The sequence below is a fragment of the Nerophis lumbriciformis genome, linkage group LG05, assembly GCF_033978685.3.
Source record: "Nerophis lumbriciformis linkage group LG05, RoL_Nlum_v2.1, whole genome shotgun sequence".
Taxonomy (NCBI): domain Eukaryota; kingdom Metazoa; phylum Chordata; class Actinopteri; order Syngnathiformes; family Syngnathidae; genus Nerophis; species Nerophis lumbriciformis.
Window position 1 is genome coordinate 43,101,052 of NC_084552.2, and position 14,677 is coordinate 43,115,728.

The 14,677-nt window shown below is 41.3% G+C and overlaps 1 long non-coding RNA gene across 1 annotated transcript; it reads right to left on the reverse strand.

Moving 5' to 3' along the window:
* Positions 1-8,038: 8,038 nt before the first annotated feature.
* LOC133606975 (uncharacterized) lies at positions 8,039-14,645 on the reverse strand. The gene is made up of 3 exons (XR_012050466.1): positions 13,461-14,645; positions 12,128-12,192; positions 8,039-12,047 (listed from the first exon to the last, which is right to left on the reverse strand). It is a non-coding gene; the product is annotated as an uncharacterized lncRNA (long non-coding RNA).
* Between the last annotated feature and the right edge of the window lie 32 nt (positions 14,646-14,677).

Here is a 14,677-nt window from a genome sequence, read left to right on the forward strand (position 1 = left end):
TTGTTGCCGCATTTGTCGCTGCATTTGTTGTTGCTGCATTAGTTGTTGCTTCATTTGCTGTCACTGCAGATGTTGTTGCTGCATTTGTTGCTGCATTTGTTGCTGAATTAGTTGTTGCTGCATTTGTTGTCACTGCATTTGTTGCTGCATTTGTTGTCACCACATTTGTTACTGCATTTGTTGTCCCCGCATCTGTAACTGCGTTTGTTGCCGCATTCGTTGTTGCCGCATTTGTTGCTGCATTTGTTGCTGAATTAGTTGTTGCTGCATTTGTTGTCATTGCATTTGTTGCTGCATTTGTTGTCGCTGCATTTGTTGTCGTTTCATTTGTTGCCACGACATTTGTTGCTGCATTTGTTGTTGCCGCATTTGTCGCTGCATTTGTTGTTGCTGCATTAGTTGTTGCTTCATTTGCTGTCACTGCAGATGTTGTTGCTGCATTTGTCGCTGCATTTGTTGCTAAATTGGTTGTTGCTGCATTTGTTGTTGCTGCTTTCATTACTGCATTTGTTGCTGCAATTGTTGTCACTGCGTTTGTTGCTGCATCTGTTGTCGCCGCATTTGTAACTGCATTTGTTGTCCCCGCATTTGTAACTGCATTTGTTGTTGCTGCATTAGTTGTTGCTGCATTTGTTGCTGAATTAGTTGTTGCTACATTTATTGTCGCCGCATTTGTTACTGCATTTGTTGTCCCCGCATTTGTAACTGCGTTTGTTGTTGCATTCGTTGTTGCCGCATTTGTTGCTGAATTAGTTGTTGCTGCATTTGTTGTCTTTGCATTTGTTGCTGAATTTGTTGTTGCTGCATTAGTTGTTGCTTCATTTGCTGTCACTGCAGATGTTGTTGCTGCATTTGTTGCTGCATTTGTTGCTGAATTAGTTGTTGCTGCATTTGTTGTCACTGCATTTGTTGCTGAATTAGTTGTTGCTGCATTTGTTGTCACCGCATTTGTTACTGCATTTGTTGTCCCCGCATTTGTTGTACCCGCTTTTGTAACTGCGTTTGTTGCTGCATTCGTTGTTGCTGAATTAGTTGGTGCTGCATTTGTTGTCATTGCATTTGTTGCTGCATTTGTTGCTAAATTGGTTGTTGCTGCATTTGTTGTTGCTGCATTTGTTACTGCATTTGTTGCTGCAATTGTTGTCACTGCGTCTGTTGCTGCATCTGTTGTCGCCGTATTTGTAACTGTATTTGTTGTTGCTGCATTAGTTGTTGCTTCATTTGCTGTCACTGCAGATGTTGTTGCTGCATTTGTTGCTGCATTTGTTGCTGAATTAGTTGTTGCTGCATTTGTTGTCACTGCATTTGTTGCTGAATTAGTTGTTGCTGCATTTGTTGTCACCGCATTTGTTACTGCATTTGTTGTCCCCGCATTTGTTGTACCCGCTTTTGTAACTGCGTTTGTTGCTGCATTCGTTGTTGCTGAATTAGTTGTTGCTGCATTTGTTGTCATTGCATTTGTTGCTGCATTTGTTGCTAAATTGGTTGTTGCTGCATTTGTTGTTGCTGCATTTGTTACTGCATTTGTTGCTGCAAATGTTGTCACTGCGTCTGTTGCTGCACCTGTTGTCGCCGTATTTGTAACTGCATTTGTTGTTGCTGCATTAGTTGTTGCTTCATTTGCTGTCACTGCAGATGTTGTTGCTGCATTTGTTGCTGCATTTGTTGCTGAATTAGTTGTTGCTGCATTTGTTGTCACTGCATTTGTTGCTGAATTAGTTGTTGCTGCATTTGTTGTCACCGCATTTGTTACTGCATTTGTTGTCCCCGCATTTGTAACTGCGTTTGTTGCTGCTTTCGTTGTTGCCGCATTTGTTGCTGCATTTGTTGCTGAATTAGTTGTTGCTGCATTTGTTGTCATTGCATTTGTTGCTGAATTTGTTGTCGCTGCATTTGTTGTCGCTTCATTTGTTGCCACGACATTTGTTGCTGCATTTGTTGTTGCCGCATTTGTCGCTGCATTTGTTGTTGCTGCATTAGTTGTTGCTTCATTTGCTGTCACTGCAGATGTTGTTGCTGCATTTGTTGCTGCATTTGTTGCTGAATTAGTTGTTGCTGCATTTGTTGTCACTGCATTTGTTGCTGCATTTGTTGTCACCACATTTGTTACTGCATTTGTTGTCCCCGCATCTGTAACTGCGTTTGTTGCCGCATTCGTTGTTGCCGCATTTGTTGCTGCATTTGTTGCTGAATTAGTTGTTGCTGCATTTGTTGTCATTGCATTTGTTGCTGCATTTGTTGTCGCTGCATTTGTTGTCGTTTCATTTGTTGCCACGACATTTGTTGCTGCATTTGTTGTTGCCGCATTTGTCGCTGCATTTGTTGTTGCTGCATTAGTTGTTGCTTCATTTGCTGTCACTGCAGATGTTGTTGCTGCATTTGTCGCTGCATTTGTTGCTAAATTGGTTGTTGCTGCATTTGTTGTTGCTGCTTTCATTACTGCATTTGTTGCTGCAATTGTTGTCACTGCGTTTGTTGCTGCATCTGTTGTCGCCGCATTTGTAACTGCATTTGTTGTCCCCGCATTTGTAACTGCATTTGTTGTTGCTGCATTAGTTGTTGCTGCATTTGTTGCTGAATTAGTTGTTGCTACATTTATTGTCGCCGCATTTGTTACTGCATTTGTTGTCCCCGCATTTGTAACTGCGTTTGTTGTTGCATTCGTTGTTGCCGCATTTGTTGCTGAATTAGTTGTTGCTGCATTTGTTGTCTTTGCATTTGTTGCTGAATTTGTTGTCGCTGCATTTGTTGTCGCTTCATTTGTTGCCACGACATTTGTTGCTGCATTTGTTGTTGCCGCATTTGTCGCTGCATTTGTTGTTGCTGCATTAGTTGTTGCTTCATTTGCTGTCACTGCAGATGTTGTTGCTGCATTTGTTGCTGCATTTGTTGCTGAATTAGTTGTTGCTGCATTTGTTGTCACTGCATTTGCTGCTGCATTTGTTGTCACCACATTTGTTACTGCATTTGTTGTCCCCGCATTTGTAACTGCGTTTGTTGCCGCATTCGTTGTTGCCGCATTTGTTGCTGCATTTGTTGCTGAATTAGTTGTTGCTGCATTTGTTGTCATTGCATTTGTTGCTGAATTTGTTGTCGCTGCATTTGTTGTCGTTTCATTTGTTGCCACGACATTTGTTGTTGCCGCATTTGTCGCTGCATTTGTTGTTGCTGCATTAGTTGTTGCTTCATTTGCTGTCACTGCAGATGTTGTTGCTGCATTTGTTGCTAAATTGGTTGTTGCTGCATTTGTTGTTGCTGCTTTCGTTACTGCATTTGTTGCTGCAATTGTTGTCACTGCGTTTGTTGCTGCATCTGTTGTCGCCGCATTTGTAACTGCATTTGTTGTGCCCGCATTTGTAACTGCATTTGTTGTTGCTGCATTAGTTGTTGCTGCATTTGTTGTCACTGCATTTGTTGCTGAATTAGTTGTTGCTACATTTATTGTCGCCGCATTTGTTACTGCATTTGTTGTCCCCGCATTTGTAACTGCGTTTGTTGTTGCATTCGTTGTTGCCGCATTTGTTCCTGAATTAGTTGTTGCTACATTTGTTGTCATTGCATTTGTTGCTGCATTTGTTGTCGCTGCATTTGTTGCTAAATTGGTTGTTGCTGCATTTGTTGTTGCTGCATTTGTTACTGCATTTGTTGCTGCAATTGTTGTCACTGCGATTGTTGCTGCATCTGTTATCGCCGCATTTGTAACTGCATTTGTTGTCCTCGCATTTGTAACTGCATTTGTTGTTGCTGCATTAGTTGTTGCTTCATTTGCTGTCACTGCAGATGTTGTTGCCGCATTTGTCGCTGCATTTGTTGCTGAATTAGTTGTTGCTGCATTTGTTGTCACCGCAATTGTTACTGCATTTGTTGTCCCCGCATTTGTAACTGCATTTGTTAATGCATTAGTTGTCGCTTCATTTGTTGTCACTGCATTTGCTGTCACTGCATTTGTTGCTGCATTTGTTGTTGCCGCATTTGTGGTCACTGCGTTTGTTGCTGCATTTGTTGTTGCTTCATTTGTTGTCACTGCCTTTGCTGTCACTGCATTTGTTGCTGCATTTGTTGTCGCCACATTTGTCGCTGCATTTGTCGCTGCATTTGTTGTCGCTGCATTTGTTGTCGCTGCATTTGTTGACGCTGCATTTGTTGACACCGTGTTCGTTACTGCAATTGTTGCTGCAATTGTTGTGCCCGCATTTGTAACTGCGTTTGTTGCTGCATTTGTTGTCCCCACATTGGTCACTGCATTTGTTGCTGAATTAGTTGTTGCTGCATTTGTGGTCACTGCGTTTGTTGCTGCATTTGTTGTCACTGCATTTGTTGCTGCATTAGTTGTTGCTGCATTTTTTGTCCCCGCAATTGTTACTGCATTTGTTGCTGCATTTGTTGTCGCTGCATTTGTTGCTAAATTGGTTGTTGCTGCATTTGTTGTTGCTGTATTTGTTTCTGCATTTGTTGCTGCAATTGTTGTCACTGCATTTGTTGCTGCATCTGTTGTCGCCGCATTTGTAACTGCATTTGTTGTTGCTGCATTAGTTTTTGCTTCATTTGCTGTCACTGCAGATGTTGTTGCTGCATTTGTCGCTGCATTTGTTGCTGAATTAGTTGTTGCTGCATTTGTTGTCGCTGCATTTGTTACTGAATTAGTTGTTGCTGCATTTGTTGTCGCCGCATTTGTTACTGCATTTGTTGTCCCCGCATTTGTTGTCCCCGCTTTTGTAATTGCGTTTGTTGCTGCATTCGTTGTTGCGGCATTTGTTGCTGAATTAGTTGTTGGTGCATTTGTTGTCATTGCATTTGCTGCTGCATTTGTTGTCGCTGCATTTGTTGCTAAATTGGTTGTTGCTGCATTTGTTGTTGCTGTATTTGTTACTGCGTTTGTTGCTGCAATTGTTGTCACTGCGTTTGTTGCTGCATCTGTTGTCGCCGCATTTGTAACTGCATTTGTTGTCCCCGCATTTGTAACTGCATTTGTTGTTGCTGCATTAGTTGTTGCTTTATTTGCTGTCACTGCAGATGTTGTTGCTGCATTTGTTGCTGCATTTGTTGCTGAATTAGTTGTTGCTGCATTTGTTGTCACTGCATTTGTTGCTGAATTAAGTGTTGCTGCATTTGTTGTCACCGCATTTGTTACTGCATTTGTTGTCCCCACATTTGTAACTGCGTTTGTTGCTGCATTCGTTGTTGCCGCATTTGTTGCTGAATTAGTTGTTGCTGCATTTGTTGTCATTGCATTTGTTGCTGAATTTGTTGTCGCTTCATTTGTTGCCACGACATTTGTTGTTGCCGCATTTGTCGCTGCATTTGTTGTTGCTGCATTAGTTGTTGCTTCATTTGCTGTCACTGCAGATGTTGTAGCTGCATTTGTTGCTGAATTAGTAGTTGCTGCATTTGTTGTTGCCACATTTGTAACTCCATTTGTTGGTGAATTAGTTGTTGCTTCATTTGTTGTCATTGCATTTGTTGCTGCATTGGTTGCTAAATTGGTTGTTGCTGCATTTGTTGTTGCTCCTTTCGTTACAACATTTGTTGCTGCAATTGTTGTCACTGCGTTTGTTGCTGCATCTGTTGTCGCCGCATTTGTAACTGCATCTGTTGTCGCCGCATTTGTAACTGCATTTGTTGTTGCTGCATTAGTTGTTGCTTCATTTACTGTCACTGCAGATGTTGTTGCTGAATTAGTTGCTGCTGCATTTGTTGCTGAATTAGTTGTTGCTGCATTTGTTGTCGCGGCATTTGTTACTGCATTTGTTGCTGCATTTGTTGTCCCCGCATTTGTAACTGCGTTTGTTGCTGCATTCGTTGTTGCCGCATTTGTTGCTGAATTAGTTGTTGCTGCATTTGTTGTCGCTGCATTTGTTGCTAAATTGGTTGTCGCTGCATTTGTTGTTGCTGCATTTGTTACTGCATTTGTTGCTGCAATTGTTGTCACTGCGATTGTTGCTGCATCTGTTGTCGCCGCATTTGTAACTGCATTTGTTGTCATTGCATTTGTTGCTGAATTTGTTGTCGCTGCATTTGTTGTCACATCATTTGTTGCCACGACATTTGTTGCTGCATTTGTTGTTGCCGCATTTGTCGCTGCATTTGTTGTTGCTGCAATAGTTGTTGCTTCATTTGCTGTCACTGCAGATGTTGTTGCTGCATTTGTCGCTGCATTTGTTGCTGAATTAGTTGTTGCTGCATTTGTTGTCACTGCATTTGTTGCTGAATTAAGTGTTGCTGCATTTGTTGTCACCGCATTTGTTACTGCATTTGTTGTCCCCACATTTGTAACTGCGTTTGTTGCTGCATTCGTTGTTGCCGCATTTGTTGCTGAATTAGTTGTTGCTGCATTTGTTGTCATTGCATTTGTTTCTGAATTTGTTGTCGCTTCATTTGTTGCCACGACATTTGTTGTTGCCGCATTTGTCGCTGCATTTGTTGTTGCTGCATTAGTTGTTGCTTCATTTGCTGTCACTGCAGATGTTGTAGCTGCATTTGTTGCTGAATTAGTAGTTGCTGCATTTGTTGTTGCCACATTTGTAACTCCATTTGTTGGTGAATTAGTTGTTGCTTCATTTGTTGTCATTGCATTTGTTGCTGCATTGGTTGCTAAATTGGTTGTTGCTGCATTTGTTGTTGCTGCTTTCGTTACAACATTTGTTGCTGCAATTGTTGTCACTGCGTTTGTTGCTGCATCTGTTGTCGCCGCATTTGTAACTGCATCTGTTGTCGCCGCATTTGTAACTGCATTTGTTGTTGCTGCATTAGTTGTTGCTTCATTTGCTGTCACTGCAGATGTTGTTGCTGAATTAGTTGCTGCTGCATTTGTTGCTGAATTAGTTGTTGCGGCATTTGTTGTCGCGGCATTTGTTACTGCATTTGTTGCTGCATTTGTTGTCCCCGCATTTGTAACTGCGTTTGTTGCTGCATTCGTTGTTGCCGCATTTGTTGCTGAATTAGTTGTTGCTGCATTTGTTGTCGCTGCATTGGTTGCTAAATTGGTTGTTGCTGCATTTGTTGTTGCTGCATTTGTTACTGCATTTGTTGCTGCAATTGTTGTCACTGCGATTGTTGCTGCATCTGTTGTCGCCGCATTTGTAACTGCATTTGTTGTCATTGCATTTGTTGCTGAATTTGTTGTCGCTGCATTTGTTGTCACATCATTTGTTGCCACGACATTTGTTGCTGCATTTGTTGTTGCCGCATTTGTCGCTGCATTTGTTGTTGCTGCAATAGTTGTTGCTTCATTTGCTGTCACTGCAGATGTTGTTGCTGCATTTGTCGCTGCATTTGTTGCTGAATTAGTTGTTGCTGCATTTGTTGTCACAGCATTTGTTACTGCATTTGTTGTCCCCGCATTTGTTGTCCCCGCATTTGTAACTGCGTTTGTTGCTGCATTCGTTGTTGCCGCATTTGTCTCTGCATTTGTCGCTGAATTAGTTGTTGCTGCATTTGTAACTGCATCTGTTGTCGCCGCATTTGTAACTGCATTTGTTGTTGCTGCATTAGTTGTTGCTTCATTTGCTGTCACTGCAGATGTTGTTGCTGAATTAGTTGCTGCTGCATTTGTTGCTGAATTAGTTGTTGCTGCATTTGTTGTCGCGGCATTTGTTACTGCATTTGTTGCTGCATTTGTTGTCCCCGCATTTGTAACTGCGTTTGTTGCTGCATTCGTTGTTGCCGCATTTGTTGCTGAATTAGTTGTTGCTGCATTTGTTGCTAAATTGGTTGTCGCTGCATTTGTTGCTGCTGCATTTGTTACTGCATTTGTTGCTGCAATTGTTGTCACTGCGATTGTTGCTGCATCTGTTGTCGCCGCATTTGTAACTGCATTTGTTGTCATTGCATTTGTTGCTGAATTTGTTGTCGCTGCATTTGTTGTCACATCATTTGTTGCCACGACATTTGTTGATGCATTTGTTGTTGCCGCATTTGTCGCTGCATTTGTTGTTGCTGCAATAGTTGTTGCTTCATTTGCTGTCACTGCAGATGTTGTTGCTGCATTTGTTGCTGAATTAGTTGTTGCTGCATTTGTTGTCACTGCATTTGTTGCTGAATTAAGTGTTGCTGCATTTGTTGTCACCGCATTTGTTACTGCATTTGTTGTCCCCACATTTGTAACTGCGTTTGTTGCTGCATTCGTTGTTGCCGCATTTGTTGCTGAATTAGTTGTTGCTGCATTTGTTGTCATTGCATTTGTTGCTGAATTTGTTGTCGCTTCATTTGTTGCCACGACATTTGTTGTTGCCGCATTTGTCGCTGCATTTGTTGTTGCTGCATTAGTTGTTGCTTCATTTGCTGTCACTGCAGATGTTGTAGCTGCATTTGTTGCTGAATTAGTAGTTGCTGCATTTGTTGTTGCCACATTTGTAACTCCATTTGTTGGTGAATTAGTTGTTGCTTCATTTGTTGTCATTGCATTTGTTGCTGCATTGGTTGCTAAATTGGTTGTTGCTGCATTTGTTGTTGCTGCTTTCGTTACAACATTTGTTGCTGCAATTGTTGTCACTGCGTTTGTTGCTGCATCTGTTGTCGCCGCATTTGTAACTGCATCTGTTGTCGCCGCATTTGTAACTGCATTTGTTGTTGCTGCATTAGTTGTTGCTTCATTTGCTGTCACTGCAGATGTTGTTGCTGAATTAGTTGCTGCTGCATTTGTTGCTGAATTAGTTGTTGCGGCATTTGTTGTCGCGGCATTTGTTACTGCATTTGTTGCTGCATTTGTTGTCCCCGCATTTGTAACTGCGTTTGTTGCTGCATTCGTTGTTGCCGCATTTGTTGCTGAATTAGTTGTTGCTGCATTTGTTGTCGCTGCATTTGTTGCTAAATTGGTTGTCGCTGCATTTGTTGTTGCTGCATTTGTTACTGCATTTGTTGCTGCAATTGTTGTCACTGCGATTGTTGATGCATCTGTTGTCGCCGCATTTGTAACTGCATTTGTTGTCATTGCATTTGTTGCTGAATTTGTTGTCGCTGCATTTGTTGTCACATCATTTGTTGCCACGACATTTGTTGCTGCATTTGTTGTTGCCGCATTTGTCGCTGCATTTGTTGTTGCTGCAATAGTTGTTGCTTCATTTGCTGTCACTGCAGATGTTGTTGCTGCATTTGTCGCTGCATTTGTTGCTGAATTAGTTGTTGCTGCATTTGTTGTCACTGCATTTGTTGCTGAATTAAGTGTTGCTGCATTTGTTGTCACCGCATTTGTTACTGCATTTGTTGTCCCCACATTTGTAACTGCGTTTGTTGCTGCATTCGTTGTTGCCGCATTTGTTGCTGAATTAGTTGTTGCTGCATTTGTTGTCATTGCATTTGTTGCTGAATTTGTTGTCGCTTCATTTGTTGCCACGACATTTGTTGTTGCCGCATTTGTCGCTGCATTTGTTGTTGCTGCATTAGTTGTTGCTTCATTTGCTGTCACTGCAGATGTTGTAGCTGCATTTGTTGCTGAATTAGTAGTTGCTGCATTTGTTGTTGCCACATTTGTAACTCCATTTGTTGGTGAATTAGTTGTTGCTTCATTTGTTGTCATTGCATTTGTTGCTGCATTGGTTGCTAAATTGGTTGTTGCTGCATTTGTTGTTGCTGCTTTCGTTACAACATTTGTTGCTGCAATTGTTGTCACCGCGTTTGTTGCTGCATCTGTTGTCGCCGCATTTGTAACTGCATCTGTTGTCGCCGCATTTGTAACTGCATTTGTTGTTGCTGCATTAGTTGTTGCTTCATTTGCTGTCACTGCAGATGTTGTTGCTGAATTAGTTGCTGCTGCATTTGTTGCTGAATTAGTTGTTGCGGCATTTGTTGTCGCGGCATTTGTTACTGCATTTGTTGCTGCATTTGTTGTCCCCGCATTTGTAACTGCGTTTGTTGCTGCATTCGTTGTTGCCGCATTTGTTGCTGAATTAGTTGTTGCTGCATTTGTTGTCGCTGCATTTGTTGCTAAATTGGTTGTTGCTGCATTTGTTGTTGCTGCATTTGTTACTGCATTTGTTGCTGCAATTGTTGTCACTGCGATTGTTGCTGCATCTGTTGTCGCCGCATTTGTAACTGCATTTGTTGTCATTGCATTTGTTGCTGAATTTGTTGTCGCTGCATTTGTTGTCACATCATTTGTTGCCACGACATTTGTTGCTGCATTTGTTGTTGCCGCATTTGTCGCTGCATTTGTTGTTGCTGCAATAGTTGTTGCTTCATTTGCTGTCACTGCAGATGTTGTTGCTGCATTTGTCGCTGCATTTGTTGCTGAATTAGTTGTTGCTGCATTTGTTGTCACAGCATTTGTTACTGCATTTGTTGTCCCCGCATTTGTTGTCCCCGCATTTGTAACTGCGTTTGTTGCTGCATTCGTTGTTGCCGCATTTGTCTCTGCATTTGTCGCTGAATTAGTTGTTGCTGCATTTGTTGTCATTGCATTTGTTGCTGAATTTGTTGTCGCTGCATTTGTTGTCACATCATTTGTTGCCACGACATTTGTTGCTGCATTTGTTGTTGCCGCATTTGTCGCTGCATTTGTTGTTGCTGCATTTGTTGTTGCGGCATTAGTTGTTGCTGCATTAGTTGTTGCTTCATTTGCTGTCACTGCAGATGTTGTTGCTGCATTTGTCACTGCATTAGTTGCTGAATTAGTTGTTGCTGCATTTGTTGTCCCCGCATTTGTAACTGCGTTTGTTGCTGCATTCGTTGTTGCCGCATTTGTCGCTGCATTTGTTGCTGAATTAGTTGTTGCTGCATTTGTTGTTCTTGCATTTGTTGTCGCTGCATTTGTTGTTGCATCATTTGTTGTCGCTTCATTTGTTGCCACGACATTTGTTGCTGCATTTGTTGTTGCCGCATTTATCGCTGCATTTGTTGCTGAATTAGTTGTTGCTGCATTTGTCACTGCATTTGTTACTGAATTAGTTGTTGCTGCGTTTGTTGCCGCCGCATTTGTAACTGCATTTGTTGCTGTATTAGTTGTCGCTTCATTTGTTGTAACTGCATTTTCTGTCACTGCATTTGTTGCTGCATTTGTTGTTGCCGCATTTGTGGTCACTGCGTTTGTTGCTGCATTTGTTGTTGCTTCATTTGTTGTCACTGCATTTGCTGTCACTGCATTTGTTGCTGCATTTGTTGTCGCCGCATTTGTCGCTGCATTTGTTGCTGAATTAGTTGTGGCTGCATTTGTTGTCACTGCATTTGTTACTGAATTAGTTGTTGCTGCATTTGTTGCTGCCGCATTTGTAACTGCATTTGTTTTTGTATTAGTTGTCGCTTTATTTGTTGTCACTGCATTTGTTGTCGCCGTATTCGTTACTGTGTTTGTTGCTGCATTTGTTGTCGCCACATTTGTCACTGCATTTGTCACTGCATTTGTTGTTGCAATTGTTGCTGAATTATCTGTTGCTGCATTTGTTGTCACTACATTTGTTGTCGCCATATTTGTGACTGCGTTTGTTGCTGATTTTGACGTCGCCACATTTGTAACTGCATTTGTTGCTGAAGTAGTTTTTGCTTCTTTTGCTGTCGCTGCATTTGTTGTTGCTTCATTTGCTGTCACTGCATTTGTTGATGCATTTGTTGTTTCTGCATTCGTCACCGCATTTGTTGTTGTAGTGGGTTTTATTGTTAGAATTGTTGATTCACCAACTGTTGTCATGGCAATTCTTGCTTCAGTTGGAGCAATGGTTGAGGCTGTACCTTCAGCGGGTGTTGTCACAGCAGTTATTCTTTCTGGTGTTGCAATAGATGTTGTCACTGCAGTTGATGCTTTAGTTGCAGCTATGGTTGTAGTTTCAATAGGTGTGGTCTCTGCAGCTGTTGTTTCTGGTGTTGCCGTTGTTGTTTTAACAAGTGTTGCCACCACAGTTGATGTCTCAGTCACAGCAAGTGTTTTAGCTGTAGTTGTCATTTCTGCTGGTGTTGTTGTGACTTCTGTTGTTGTAGAATCAACAATTATGGAGCTTGTTTCAATGTCAAAGCCAACTACGTTTGATGCTGCACTGGACAAGACGCTTGAAATTTCGTTGTTACTTGGCGTTGATGTGCTTGTAAACACAGAATCCATTTCATTAATAATTGAGCCATTTCTGCAATATAAACAACAACAAAACAATGTATAATGTAATGTAGATCATATTTAGTTTTCCAGTTAGACAAAAGACTGTACCTGAATGCGATTACATCCAGGGACTTGAAGGACATAGGAAAAGCGTCCAGAAATATTGGCTCAAGCTGCAAAAAAAGACATATACGCTTAAGTTTGATTAATTTGTATTTCAGTGCACAGCGCTTGACTTTCTCCACATTTTGTGGTGTTACAGCCTTATTCCAAAATGGAATAAATATATTGTCCTCAAAACTCTATACACAATACCCCATATTGACATTGTCAATAGTTTTTTATTTTATTTTAAATTTGCACATTTAAACTAAAAAACTAAAACAGTCACATGTACCTCAGTATTCACGGCCTTTACTCAATACTTTGTTGATGCAGCTTTGGCAGAAATTACAGCCTCGAGTCTTTTTGAATACGATGCCACAAGCTTGGCACACCTATCTTTGGGCAGTTTCGCCCATTACTCTTTGCATCACCTCTCAAGCGCCATTAGGTGGGAAGTGTTGGTTTTCATCCAGGATGTCTCTGTACATTGCTGCATTCATCTTAGCCTAGTCAGGGAGGTGACCAAGAACCCGATGGTCACTGTCAGAGCTACAGCATTCCTCTGTGGAGAGAGGAGAACCTTCCAGAAGGACAACTATCTCTGTTGCAAAGCACCAATCAGTTCTGTATGGTATACTTGTTAGACAGAAGCCATTTCTTGGTAAAAAGTTTACCAAAATGCACCTGCAATTCTCTCAGACCATGAGAAACAAAATTCTCTGGTCTGACGAGACAAAGATTGAATTATTTGGCGTGAATGGCAATCATTATGTTTAGAGGAAACCAGGCACCGCTCATCACCAGGCCAATACCATCCCTACATTGAAGCATGGTGGTGGCAGCATCATGCTGTGGGGATGGTTTTCAGTGGCAGGAACCGGGAGACGAGTCAGGATAGAGGGAAAGATGAATGCAGCAATGTACAGAGACATTCTGGATGAAAACCTACACCTACTATCCAATCTGATGGAGCTTGAGAGTGCTGCAAAAAGGAATGGGCAAAGAGGAATGGGGGAAACTGCCCAAAGATAGGTGTGCTAAGCTTGTGGCATCGTATTCAAAAAGACTTGAGGCTGTCATTTCTGCTAAAGGTGCATCAACAAAGTACTGAGCAAATGCTATGAAATTTTATCTACATATATTTTTTAACAAATTGACCAAATTTTAAAACGCCCTTTTCACATTGTTATTATGGGGTGTTGTGTATAGAATTTTGAGGACAAAAATGAAATTATTCCATTTTGGAAAAAGGCCGCAACATAACTAAATGTGAAAAAGTGAAGTGGTGTGAATATATTTTATGGATGTACTGTATTATATTGTCATCATGACTTACCTGTTGTTTTATCATTCCTGCTCTATTTTGGAAAGCTGGAGATGTTGGATCTTGTAAGACATTTGTGAATGTGTCTTGAAGAGACCTGAAAATTACTCTTTTGGTGACGATGATTGAATTTTCTATCGTTGCTCCTGTTGTTTTTTCTGAAAGGGTCGTCACCGTTGTTTTTTTCTCAGTCGTTGACGTTGCAGTTTTTGTGTTTGCCAAAGTTATTATTGCACCAGATGTTGTAACTGCATTTGTTGTCTCAGTTTTTGCGACGGTTCTTGTAGATTCTTTTGTTTCTAGTGTTGTCATTTCAACAGGTGTTATCAATGTAGTTGTTATTGCTTCTGTTGTTGCTAGCTTTGTTGTTATAACAGGTTTTGCTACTGTAGTTGTTATTGCTTTTGTTGTCGCCACATTCGTCAGTGCATTTGTTGCTGCAATTGTTGTCACCGCATTTGTTGCTGTATTAGCTGTTGCTGCATTTGATGTTGCTGCTTTTGTCGCTACATTTGTAAATGCGTTTGTTGCTGCATTTGTTGTCGCTGCATTTGAAACTGCATTTATTGCTGTATTAGTTGTTGCTGCATTTATTGCTGAATTTGTTGTCACCACATTTGTAACTGCATTTGTTGCTGCACTTGTTGTTGCTTCATTTGCTGTCACTTTTGTAACCGCATTTGTTGCTGAATTAGTTGTTGCTGCATTTGTTGTCACTGCATTTGTTGTTGATGCGTTTGTTGCTGCATTTGTTGTCGCCACGTTTGTCACTGCATTTGTTGCTGCAATTGTTGTTGCTGCATTTGTTGCTGCTGCATTTGTTGCTGCTGCATTTGTTGCTGAATTAGTTGTCGCCGCATTCGTCACTGCATTTGTTGCTGAATCTGTTGTCGCCGTATTTGTAACTGTGTTTGTTGCTGATTTTGACGTCGCCACACTTGTAACCGCATTTGTTGCAGAATTAGTTGTTGCTGCATTTGCTGTCGCTGCATTTGTTGCCAAATTTGTGGTCGCCGCATTTGTAACTGCATTTGTTGCTGAATTAGTTGCTTCATTTGTTGTTGCTGCACTTGTTGTTGCTTCATTTGCTGTCACTTTTGTAACTGCATTTGTTGCTGAATTAGTTGTTGCTGCATTTGTTGTCACTACATTTGTTGCTGCATTTGTTGTTGCTGCGTTTGTTGCTGCATTTGTTGTCGCCACATTCGTCACTGCATTTGTTGCTGCAA